The following is a 12,968-nucleotide window of genomic DNA, read 5'->3' as shown; positions in this document are numbered from 1 at the left end:
TGAAGGGTTTAGTTTAATTTATGGCCAGATTTCACTCTTAGCACATTCTTCCTCCCCACACCCGCATAAGCAAAAGGAAAGATGTTAGAAGCATATCTTTCAGTTCTTCTGTTTCTTTCAGCTTTTTCCAGCTGGTTAAATCCCAGTGGGTCTTAAACGCTAAGCATGTGAGCAAGTGATTCCCATACGTGGGATTGGGTTTCCCACAGGTGAGACTGGCATGACCCTTTGGAATTTTTCACCTTCCTCTGAAGCATGGGGTGCAGATTACGCAAAAGATCCTACCATGTATATCTCACCTAATCAGTTCCCTGCCATTGTGGGGGCCTCTGGCATTGGTACAACTAGGGCTTTCCTGTTCTTTGCCTGTGGCACACTATAGTTCAATCTCCTGAGAGCTGTACTACTTTGGTCTAATTCTGATTGTTGGGCTTGGTGCGGGGGTGGCTGGGTGGTGGCTAGCGGCCTGTGACATACAGGCAGTCAGACTAGATAATCTGGTGATCCCTTCTGGCATTAAACTGTGACTCTTAGCTGATGATAAAGCTTCCCGCAAGCAGGTCTCTAAGGCCTAGTCTGCAGTTTTTATATTGATATAACAATTTCAGTTAGGGGTGTGTGATGTTTGCTTTACTGAGATAGTTAAATTGGTTCAGCATGGACATGTTTGTACTGGTGTAAAGGTGCCTTATTTATCCTCTAAATGTACAGGAATAAGTTATACCAGTGTCTAGAACTGTATCCACACTTGGGAAGGATTGTACTGCTTTTACTAAACTGATCTAGTTAAAACCATATCATTTTTGTGCGTGGAAAAGCACTTATTGAGATCTAGGCTGTTAAGACTGGTGGGCCCCAGGCATTCTTGTAGTAACAGTAGTCACGTGCTGTGTACAGTGCAACCATATAGCGATATTTTTAGAACATTTTTCATGCAAACAGTATCACCCAACACTCTTCAGCGCTAAATCATGACCAGAGAATTTCCATCCTGATACTGAGGCATGAGAGGGAGAAGGATGTTCTTAGTGAAGTTTTGATGAGATGAAGAGATACAAGGAAGCTTTTCTAAGTGGCAGGAGCTGTAGAGAAGTTTTTTACTACCAGAGTGGCCAGACTGTACAAGAAGACAGAGGCCAGTGTTAGGCAGAATGTGAGAGGAGGACAAGGTCTATTTTCTTCTGTGTAGGTTCTTATATTGTGCTCATCACCATAGTATCTGAGGGCCTTCCAGTAGTACATCAAGCAATGTGACTAAAATGTTCTCCCACCTGTGGAAAGGAGAAGAGAAGTATGTGCAGTTGAATGTTCTGTTCTGGAATGTTTTAAACACCCACCCACCCTCCTTAGAGAAGTCAAGGTCAAAGATGTGCCTGGTATTGAGTGGAAGATGGTGAGGTTTATGATGGTCTTTAGTTCCTGTGAGAATTCATTCCACAGTCTAGAGCTGGCTTCCAAGAAAGCTCCGTCTCCTGCAAATTCAAGCTTTTTCTTTAATGCTGAAAGTTTCATTGTGTCAGAGAACAAAGTTGTTGACTAGTCTTCATTGCAGATATAACCAGTTAGTTCATTTTATCATCCACTTATCATTGTGTCAACAGATTTAGGTTGTACTGTAGACATAGCCTATGTCAGCATAATTTATATCGCTTGGGTGTGAATAAACCACCCCTGAGTGACATAAGTTACACTGACATAAGCATTCTCTCCCATCAGCATACAGTGTCTTCACCAGGTGCGACGCAGCTGTATCTGTACAGCTATGGCAATGTACGTTATAGTCATGGCCTTAGTCATTGCATGCATTTTTAAGATTTATGTATGCATAGGTAATTGCAACTTTACTTATTGCTTTAATAAAACTTGTAGTACAGATAAGACATTGTACATGGATAGTGACCACACACATACCTGGACTTCGTGTGTTCCTAGTGTCTCCAAATGTGAGAAGAGCACCAGAGGTAATGTTCTCTCTGAGCTTGAAACTGTAGCAAGAAGAACTGAACCCATGGTAGCGAATAAAAAAAAATTACTAAATTCAACTGAAAATAAAAGAGCTACAATGGAGCTGTTGGCTATCATTTCGCTACCCTGACCTTCACAACCTGAGTACCCTGAAAATAAGGACACAGCATAGACTTTACCTTATTTTGTTGATTTTTTTTTTTTTAGGTGATACTCTATGGGAACTTGATTTGATTCTCAATGGGAAGCCAGTGGAGGACAGGGTTGATGTGTTTGCAGTAGCCAGTATTGCTGAGAATGTGCTTCAGCATTCTGTATCATTGGAGTTCTTAAGCACTGAAGACTTCATGCCCAGGTATATTGTATAGCTGTAGCCCAGCCAAGAGGTGACAAAGGTGTGAATAAATGAAGCTAGGTCAGCATTGGCTAGAAGACTCCATCCCATCTTGGCAAACGAGAGAGAGAGTAGAAAGGAGACAGTATTGTGGCTGCAAACTCTTCAAAATGTTTTAATCTCCCCACCAGCATCACCTCTGTCTTCCTCAGACTCAGTTTCAACCAGCTGTTCTTCATCCATTAGCTGATCTTGTCCAAACTCTGGGCTATCTGGTCTCGGTAATGGAGTGGTCATCTGCCTAGTCTTGGTGTGACAGGTAGTCCATGTCATCTGACCAGTTCATGTAGTGGCTGCATGTAGATGTTGAATAAGACCAGAGAGAGAATTAATTCTTATGGAACTTCACAAGTGAGGGTTCTAGTAGTGGAACTGCTGTTTCCCATCATCACTTGTTGGGTGCTTCCCCCAGGAAGAACTCAAACCATTTTAGTGCATTATCCTGGACCCCTGCCACACCTCGCAGTGCTGTCTTGCCTATCTCATGGTTGACAGTGTTGAGAGCTGCAGAGAGGTCCAGGAGGATGAGAATGAATGTCTGCCCTCAGTCCGTTAACAGGAGACCCCCCATTTGTTAGGCCACTGAGGTGGCTTCAATTCTAGGTCCCAACCTGAATCCAGATTTTTTAGTCTAGGATATTGACTTCATTTAAATGAGCTTGAAGTTGGCCTTTGGGTGGCTTCTCTGAGCTTGCTCAGGAATGGAATGTTTGGAACAGGTCCCATATGAGGAGAGATTAAAGAGGCTAGGACTTTTTAGCTTGGAAAAGAGGAGACTATGCGGGGATATGATAGAGGTCTATAAAATCATGAGTGATGTGGAGAAAGTGAATAAGGAAAAGTTATTTACTTGTTCCCATAATATAAGAGCTAGGGGCCACCAAATGAAATTAATGGACAGCAGGTTTAAAACAAATAAAAGAAAGTTCTTCTTCACACAGTGCACATTCAACTTGTGGAACTCCTTGCCAGAGGAGGTTGTGAAGGCTAGGACTATAACAGGGTTTAAAAGAGAACTGGATAAATTCATGGAGGTTAAGTCCATTAATGGCTATTAGTCAGGATGGCTAATGGTGTCCCTAGTCTCTTGTCAGAAGATGGTGATGGATGGCAGGAGAGAGATCACTTATACTGGGTGGTCGTTGGCCAGAATAAATGCATCCAGGATGGGTTTCTTCTTTGTTGATCATACTATTGGGTGCTTAAAGGAGAGAGAAGATTCCTTCCTTGAATGGGGCATTGGGTATTTTGATCCAGAGTGGCTCTGGTTGATCATGATTCTCCTTTACAAGCCAGGAAGGGCATGGGTCAGATGCACAAGCCTTGAGTTGAGAATCCTACAGGTTAGTGTGTGTCCAGAAGAGAAGTTCTGAGGTCTTGTGATTTCAGCGTAGAACAAGTCAGTAGAGAGTTTACAAACAAGAAAGTTAGACTATAGCTTAGTTCTGAAAGGTTTGGGGAATCAGGAGTGCTTCAGGGTTTTTGGGGGGTGGGATTGTACATGTGAAAAGAAAGCTGTCTTCTGTGCAACTATCCACCAAGATTTAGATCATAGTCCCCCTCACAGCAACCGACTATGATGTTGCCAACAAAAACCATTGACTCACTCTGTGACCTTGGGCAAATTGCTTAAACTCCCTGCCTTGGTTTTCCCATCTGTAAAACTTGTTTGTTTATATATATATATATATATATATATATATATATTGAAAGCACTTTATAGATCCCATATTCAGAGAGGCTCAAAGTTATTTCACACTTGCAATAAAAATAAGAAAAAATACAGATCTCATGATAGATGAGAAACTGTTCCCACATAGAACGGCTTCTTAAATGGTTTCCATGAGATGCCAGCATGTTTTTAGAGGATGAAGTCTCCTTGTGGCAGACCGGCCTTTCATTCCTGTTGTCAATAAGTTCTATACATCTAATTTCCTAGGAAGCCCTGTTTAAATTTTACCCCTAAGGGTCTGTCTAGAGCAAGATAAAATGTTTTGTTTTTGTTTTTTAATGAGTTAGCGAGCACATTTTGGGACTACTTCAGTCTCTGGACTGAAATAAAGTGGGAAACTTAGCACTTGGTTGTGCTAATGTCCAAATTCATGGGCTGATTAGCACTTTGACATAGAATCATACAATTGTAGGACTGGAAGGGAACTCAAAAGGTCGTCTAGTCCAGTCCCCTGCACTCATGGCAGGACTAAGTATTATCTAGACCATCCCTGACAGGTGTTCGTCTAACCTACTCTTAAAAATCTCCAATGATGGAGATTCGACAACCTCCCTAGGCAATTTATTCCAGTGCTTAACCACCCTGCCAGGAAGTTTTTCTTAATCCAACCTAAATCGTCCTTACTGCAATTTTTAAACCCGTTGCTTCTTGTCCTATCCTCGGAGGTTAAGGAGAACAAGTTTTCTCCCTCCTCCTTGTAACAACCTTTTAATGTACTTGAAACCTGTTATGTCCCCTCTTTTCCAGACTAAACAAACCCAGTTTTTTCAATCTTCCCTCATAGGCCATGTTTTCTAGACCTTTAATAATTTTTGTTGCCCTTCTCTGGACTTCCTCCAATTTGTCCATCTTTCCTGAAACGTGGCAGTTAAAACTGGATACACTACTCCAGTTGAGGCCTAATCATTGTGGCATTAAACTTATTTTAAAATAATTGTTTCAACTTTTGATTATCGAAATAAACAAAAATGACTCCGCACATCCATCTCCCAAATATGATTCTCATCACAAGTAAGTAGCGTGATAGTTACACAGCAAACTGAAGTGCTTAAGGCCATGTCTACACTAAAAAGCTTACAGCATCACAGCTATACCAATACAGCCTCACCGCTGTAAGATCGGTCCTGTAGCTGCTCTATGCTGACAGGAAAGTGTTCTCCTGTCAACATAATGAAACCACTTAAATGAGCGGCGATAGCTATGTCTGCCAGATGCGCTCTCCTGCCGACATAGTGTTGTGCATAGGAGCGCTTATGCCAACAAAATGTACGTCACTTTGGTGTCTTCCCCCTCCCCTCCCCTCCCCCCTGAGCAACATAAGTTTTACCAACATAATTGGAAGGTAGACATGGCCTAAACTTGTGTAGTAAGGGGAGATGTCATTTTTATATCACACCTCTCCCTCTGTCTCACCTTTTCCCTTTCATTTGTTATGAGAGACATATAAGGCTGTGTCTACTTGGGCAAAAATACTTATTTTTCTCTTAAATTAGCTGAAATTAACAACCCCCCACCCACGCCAAACAGTTGTGTAGACAAGTTGCTCTCAACCTTTCCAGACTACTGTGCCTCTTTTTCAGAAGCCTGATTTTTGTCTTGTGTACCTCACTTCAACTGCTTGCTTACAAAATCAAAGTGTCACAGCGCACTATTACTGAAGAACTGCTTGCTGTCTCATTTTTACCATATAATTATAAAATAAATCAATTGGAAATAAATATTGTACTTACATTTCAGTGTGTAGTGTACATAGAGCAGTATAAACAAGTAATTGTATGAAATTTAAGTTTTGTATTGACTTCGCTGGTGCTTTTTATTTGCCTAGTTTTACAACAGGCGACATATCTAGATGACTTGATGTACCCACTGGAAGACCCTGGATACACGTACCCCTGGTTGAGAACCACTGGTGTAAACAATGTTTGACATGATCTTTTGGGTTAATTGTGTTCTAGCTTAAGGAGAGTCTAGCAACAACTTTTTAAAGGTGTTAAATTCCATCTGCATAGGTATTGGAAGAGAGTTTAATCCATTAAAGCTAACTTAATTGAAAAACACACATTTTTGGCCAATGTAGACAAGGACAAAAGTACTTTAACTTCACATATGACAGTTTGTGTATAGTTAGCTTCACAGTTCCATACGTTTTTTGTGTGTTTCACAGCAACATAAGGAATTATTATTAATATTAATAATATTTATTATTATTTTTAAGATGAAAACGTGGTTGTAAAACCACTGAAACAGTTACCAAGGAAACGCAGAACCTGGAGTTCTGCCTGAAACAGCTTCTAACTACTTGCAATTGATAGGGATGTGCAGGGTGGCAGGAGAATTCACTGATAGAGTTGGGGGAGGCCAGGGATATACATGGGATTGGGGGAGGGGAAGAGGGTTATGTGCAGGGGGTCCTGTGTGGGGAGACAGGCTGTGGCCTTGATTAGGGAGCACCCAAACCTTTATTCCTCTGGCTCCTTTGCATCCTGACTCAACCCCATTCCTTCTTCACAGAACCTACCATTTCCCCACTTTCCCATTTCTGTCTGCCTTCATTGTGAGGCATACAGACGACATCTCTGAAAACTCATTGCGATCGGGGTAGGTCCTGGATGACTGGAAAAAGGCTAATATAGTGCTCATCTTTCAAAAAGGGAAGGAGGAGGATCCGGGGAACTACAAGTCAGTCAGCCTCACCTCAGTCCCTAGAAAAATCATGGAGCAGGTCCTCAAGGAATCAATTCTGATGCACTTAGAGCAAAGGAAAGCGATCAGGAACAGTCAGCATGGATTCACCAAGGGCAAGTCATGCCTGACTAACCTAATTGCCTTCTATGATGAGATAACTGGGATGGATGAAGGAACGCAGTGGACTTGTTATTCCTGGACTTTAGCAAAGCTTTTGATACAGTTTCCTACAGTATTCTTGCCAGCAAGTTAAAGAAGTATGGCCTGGATGAATGGACTATAAGGTGATTAGAAAGCTGGCTAGATCGTCAGACTCAATGGGTAGTGATCAATGCTCAATCTCTAGTTGGCAGCCAGTATCAGAGTGCCCCAAGGGTCAGTCCTGGGGCTGGTTTTGTTCAATATCTTCATTAATGATCTGGAGGATGGCGTGGATTGCACCCTCAGCAAGTTTGCAGATGACACTAAACTGCGGGGAGGAATGGTAGATATGCTGGAGGGTAGGGATAGGATACAGAGGGACCTAGACAAATTAGAGGATTGGGCCAAAAGAAATCTGATGAAGTTCAACAAGGACAAGTGCGGAGTCCTGCACTTAGGACGGAAGAATCCCATGTACTGCTACAGACTAGGGACTGAGTGGCTAGGCAGCAGTTCTGCAGAAAAGGACCTAGGGGTTACAGTGGACAAGAAGCTGGATATAAGTCAACAGTGTGCCCTTGTTGCCAAGAAGGCTAGCAGCATTTTGGGCTGTATAAGTAGGGGCATTGCCAGCAGATCGAGGGACATGATCATTCCCCTCTATTCAACATTGGTGAGGCCTCATCTGGAGTACTGTGTCCAGTTTTGGGCCCCATACTACAAGAAGGATGTGGAAAAATTGGAAAGAGTCCAGCGGAAGGCAACAAAAATGATTAGGGGGCTGGAGCACATGACTTATGAGGAGAGGCTGAGGGAACTGGGCTTGTTTAGTCTGCAGAAGAGAAGAATGAGGGTGGATTTGATAGCTGCTTTCAACTACCTGAAAGTGGTTCCAAAGAGGATGGATTGACTTTTTCTCAGTGGTAGCAGATGACAGAACAAGGAGTAATGGTCTCAAGTTGCAGAGGGGGAGGTTTAGGTTGGATATCAGGAAAAACTTCTTTACTAGGAGGGTGGTGAAGCACTGGAATGGGTTACCTAGGGAATTGGTGGAATCTTCCTCCTTAGAGGTTTTTAAGGTCAGGCTTGACGAAGCTCTGGCTGGGATGATTTAGTTGGGGATTGGTCCTGCTTTGAGCAGGGGTTTGGACTAGATGACTTTCTGAGGTCCCTTCCAACCCTGATATTCTATGATTTCTTTTCTTTGGAGCAAAAACAATTAACACAACAACCTCTGAAGCAACATAGGAAGCAAAGCAGACATCTGAAAAACCTGTGTAGTTTATGTTCTCGGACCTATGTAACTTTACTTAACCCCCACCTAAAAAATTATATTGATGTAGCAGTCAATGGCTAAATGAGCACTACTGGCTAAATGAGCACTGCTGCAGTCGTTGCAGTGGTGTCGATTTAGTCATAAGTCGACTTAAGTTGCGTCGACTTCCGTTATGTAATTTACATAACTGAACTAGCGTAACTTAGATTGAGTTACAGCATTAGTGTAGACCAGCCCTGAAATATAGAAGAGATGAACAATGAGAAGAGTTGCCTAGAGCCAACTACGGCTAGCTGCATCTGTGTTTAAAAAGACCTACCTCTTCCCTTGTTCATGAGAACTGGCAGATAAAGTGTACATTACAGTATACTGTACTCTGTAAATAGAGGGGACCTGAGCACAGGACTGGGAGTCAGGATCCTTAGAATTCTAATTCCTTGGGCAAAACTCTTAACCTCTCCACCTTTTTCCCCTCCCCCAATAAGGGCTTGTCTACCCTAGGATTTGTCAAAACCAGGTAACGTCTTACCATACGGCTTGCCCTGTCTACACTAGTTTTCAAACACGTTAGATAAAATGTTTTAGCTAGCATTTTTTTAAAATATACCTTTGTATCCTAGTTTATATTCCTTCAAATGGGAGAACACATTCCTCACATGGGTGTTGCTACTTTTAAAGTGCTTTGAAGATATAAACTACTACAAAAGTGCTAAGCATGAGAGATCGTTTAGCTCCTATCAACCTATATCAAAGCCTTTAGAACTGTTAATGTCACTTATGGGAGTGACTTTCCTCCCTCCAAGGCCCTCTCATAGGTTCTTGGGTTGTCTGTTCCACTATACATTTTCAGGTGTGGGATCTCAAATGCTTCAAAAGTGATCCAGTTCCAAAGCAAGTCTGTGTCGTGTTATAGGTATGTCCTGTTGTGATTCCCGATCTGATACTTTGATTTGGTTGAATTTTTCTAGTTCCCAACGCTTTTGGTAAGATGTGTTCTGCAACCACATTTTGGTTGGGCCTCGTGACTGAATTATAGTGTATTAAGTAATAAAGCATGGTAGGCGGTGTGCAGACGGACAAAATAGATGTTCCTGCACCAAAACATTTACACTCCTGACTCTCACTTTTTGGAAAATCTAAATATAGTCGAGTCTTGTTAATTCTCACTCTACTAATCCCCAAGCCTAATAATTCTTCCAAAAACCCCAATGGTCTATCTTGAAATTCCTGAAAATGTAATATGAATGTTTGGGAGGTCTTCATTTGATAAGCTTTCATTATTCACAAAATATATTACTTTATTGCTTGCCATATTAAATTTTCATATTACACCTATCAAATACATCAGCGGAGTGCACTTTGTGATGCAGTATGCTTGGTGTTTATCTTTGCTCTAATGTGTTAACGTGCAAGGAGTCTGAGTCATTAATTTGAATTAGTGAAGGTTTTGCTTTGTTAAACTTCCTTGTGGAGCCAAATCTAACTTTATTATATAATGTGAAAAAGTAGTTAATGCAGTGTTAATACTACTTACGCACAATTCTCAAAGTGCTTACTAAAGTGGGTAAGCATCATTTCCACTTTATAGCTGGAGAAACTGAGACACGTGATGGGAAGTGACTTGCCCAAGGTCACAGAGGAAGTCAGTGGCAGAGCTTGGAATAGGTCTCAAGTGTAAGTTCCTGGGAGTAGGGGTTGTGCCTTATTTCTGATTGGAAAGTGCCTGGCTCATGGTCAACATTATCAGAAACACACATCCTTTGTGTAAGCCTGATATTTAATGGCCTTCTGGCATGTTCAAAAGCCATTTAAAATGATTTTTCCTCACTCATCTCAGTATCAGAAATAACAAACAGTCCCTAAGAATGGAGAGCCATATATTTCACAGAAAAAATGTCCAGCATTCAGCATTGATTTTTGCAAACTTTGAATTTCTTGGATGAACCATGCTAGAGAAGGGTGAGGTGTTATACTATTGTCTACACTCCTCTTGGAAAGACTCGTAAATCTTTTTGTGACACTGTAATGGGCTTGCTCTGGAAATGATGATGGTATTAAGTTGTTGACTTAAGTTGGGGGAATAAGCACCTTTAAGGAACAGAAAAACTCAGAAACAAAGCTCTTGTTTTCATATTCTACTTAAGGGTGAGAGGGGTGGGAATAAGAAAATATACAGGCTCTGGAAGCAGAAGCTTTTTCTCAGGGCATGGCTACACTCGCAAATGTAGAGTGCTTTGAGTTAAACCAGTCTTCGTAGAGCGCAGCAGGGAAAGCACTGCAGTCTGTCCACACTGACAGCTGCAAGCGCACTGGCGTGGCCACATTTGCGGCATTGGGAGCAGTGCATTATGGGCAGCTATCCCACAGAGCACCTCTTCCCATTCTGGTGTTGTGGCTTGTGGGAAGGATGCGGGGGGTGCAGGGCATTCTGGGTCCTGTCCCACTCCCTGTGATGCATCAGTTCGCATCCCAGCAATCCCTCTGCTTCTGTCCACAATTGGCGCCATCTTTCAACGTTTTTTTTGTACTGTGTGCTCTGTCTTCCCTTTTCGTCTGTGGGAATGGAGCCTGAACTGCTGAGGAATATGCTGACGAGTCTCGCCAGCACATCACGTTTGGCAGTCGAGTTATTCCTTAAGATCCGAAGTGACAGTGAGGACTCAGATGATGATATCAACTTGAGTATGCTTGTGGCATTCACAGACATGCTCACCACAGTAGAACGCTGCTTTTGGGCTCGGGGAAACAAGCACCGAGTGGTGGGATCACATTATCATGCAAGTCTGGGATGACGAACAGTGGCCGCAGAACTTTCGGATGAGAAAAGCCACTTTCATGGGACTGTGTGATGAGCTCGCCCCCACCCTGCGGCGCAAGGACATGAGATTGAGAGCTGCCCTGCCGGTGGAGAAGTGGGTGGCTATTGCATCTGGAAGCTGGCAAATCCAGACAGCTACCGATCAGTCGCTAACCAGTTTGGAGTGGGGAAGTTGACCATTGGAATTGTGTTGATGCAAGTTTGCAGGGCCATTAATCGCATCCTGCTCAGAAGAACCGTAACTCTGGACTCTGGGTAACCTGCATGACATTGTGGCTGGCTTTGCACAAATGGGTTTCCCTCACTGTGGAGGGGCGATAGATGGGACGCCTATTCCAATTCCGGCACCAGCCCACCTACCCTCCGAGTACGTTAATTGGAAGGGCCATTTCTCTATGGTTCTCCAGGCGCTTGTGGATCACCGTGGGCGTTTCATTGACATTAACACAGGCTGGCTCGGAAAGGTGCATGCATCTTTCGGAACACTGGCCTATTCGGGAAGCTGCAAGCCGGGACTTTTCCCCAGACCAGAAGACCACCGTAGGGGAAGTCGAAATGCCCATTGTGATCCTTAGAGACCCTGCTTACCCTTTAATGCCATGTCTCATGAAACCCTACACAGGGAGCCTTGACAGCAGCAAGGAGCGGTTCGACAACAGGCTGAGCCGGTGCAGAATGACTGTGGAGTGTGCTTTTGGCCATTTAAAGGGCCGCTGGTGCTCTCTGTATGGGAAGCTGGACCTGGGCGATACAGCATCCCCGCGGTAATAGCTGTGTGCTGTACCCTCCATAACATTTGTGAAGGGAAGGGTGAAAGATTCACTCAGGCATGGAACTTGGAGGTTCAACACCTGGAGGCTGAATTTGAACAGCCAGAGAGCACCAGCACCTATTAGAGGGGCCCAGCACAAGGCTGCAAGGGTTAGGGATGCCTTGAGGGAGCAATTTGAGGATGAAAGCCACTAGTAATGTCTGGTGCCCAGCATGGGAGTGAAGTGCAGTGGTTCCAATGTTAGTCGGAATCTGTGTTTACTACATATGATACACTGACTTGCAGTGCCTGTTTCTTTCTTGGGCTAAGGTATCTTTTATTTTATGCAATAATAAATAATGTTTTCAAAGAAAAAAATCCATTTATTGAACAGAAACACAACTGTTTGGGAAACAGAAAGGGCAAGGGGGTGGGGTGGGGAACGGTACAGTCTCAGATTTGCGTATGTCCTGTTATACTCAACCTTCCTGTTTGGAGAACTGTGCAATGAGTGCTGCACTTCAGGATGGCTGTACTGCCTGGTGATGGGGGTTGAGTGCAGTGGGTAAGGGTCATAGTTTTCAGGGCTGGGTGGTGAAACTACAGATGTTGAAGGCAGCTGGTGGCAATAAGAACCTGGATGTTTGGGAAAGTGGGTTGGAGGTGACATGGGGGTACAAGGGAAAGAGTTTTGGGACAAGGGCTGCAGTGTGTGTGGGGAGGAGGGGGGAGGGCGGTGGCGCGGTAATCAGAACTTTCCATGAGGTGGCACGTGCTCTTCAGAAGTGCACTGACAGGATTTTAAAGAATAATCTAATTATTTGCTTTATGTTGATTTTCAACCATGCTAAAAATAATCAAAACAGCAAAATATGGTCCTGCGGCTGTGGGGAAAAGGAATGAAAATGCTGTTCTCCCAGTATCCAATCATCTGCTTATTCTGCCTTTTCTTAAGAATAGAGTTTATTGAAGCAATTTATCCTGACTAAATGTGGTATAAATCTCTGTACATGTATTTACATGCAGGTTATTGTTCTTAGTGAGTGAGCAGTTAATAGTTTTTGAGGGACAAAATGAATATCGTCCTAATATCTTGCCAGATCAGTTAACTGCAATTCTCATAGTGCACAAGTCTTCAAATTTTTAAACAGAGCCTCTTGTTACACTGTCAGAAGTGTCGGGGAGGGGGGACCTGAAATACGATAG

At 43.1% G+C, this 12,968-nt stretch overlaps 1 protein-coding gene across 6 annotated transcripts in view; it reads left to right on the top strand.

Moving 5' to 3' along the window:
- LOC120391009 (cyclic AMP-dependent transcription factor ATF-7) overlaps window positions 1-12,968 on the top strand; it is a 119,463-nt gene that overhangs the window by 17,588 nt on the left and 88,907 nt on the right. Inside the window, exon 2 of one of the 6 annotated variants that reach the window (XM_039514178.1) lies at window positions 2,173-2,320. The exons of the other annotated variants lie outside the window; for them this stretch is intronic. The gene's annotated coding sequence lies outside the window, so the exon portion shown is untranslated. The remainder of the gene's footprint in view (window positions 1-2,172; window positions 2,321-12,968) is intronic. 6 annotated transcript variants of the gene reach the window in all.

The sequence above is a fragment of the Mauremys reevesii genome, linkage group 25, assembly GCF_016161935.1.
Source record: "Mauremys reevesii isolate NIE-2019 linkage group 25, ASM1616193v1, whole genome shotgun sequence".
Classification (NCBI taxonomy): Eukaryota; Metazoa; Chordata; order Testudines; family Geoemydidae; genus Mauremys; species Mauremys reevesii.
Note: the sequence above shows the minus strand (reverse complement) of the source record. Positions and strands in the feature narration are given on the sequence as shown.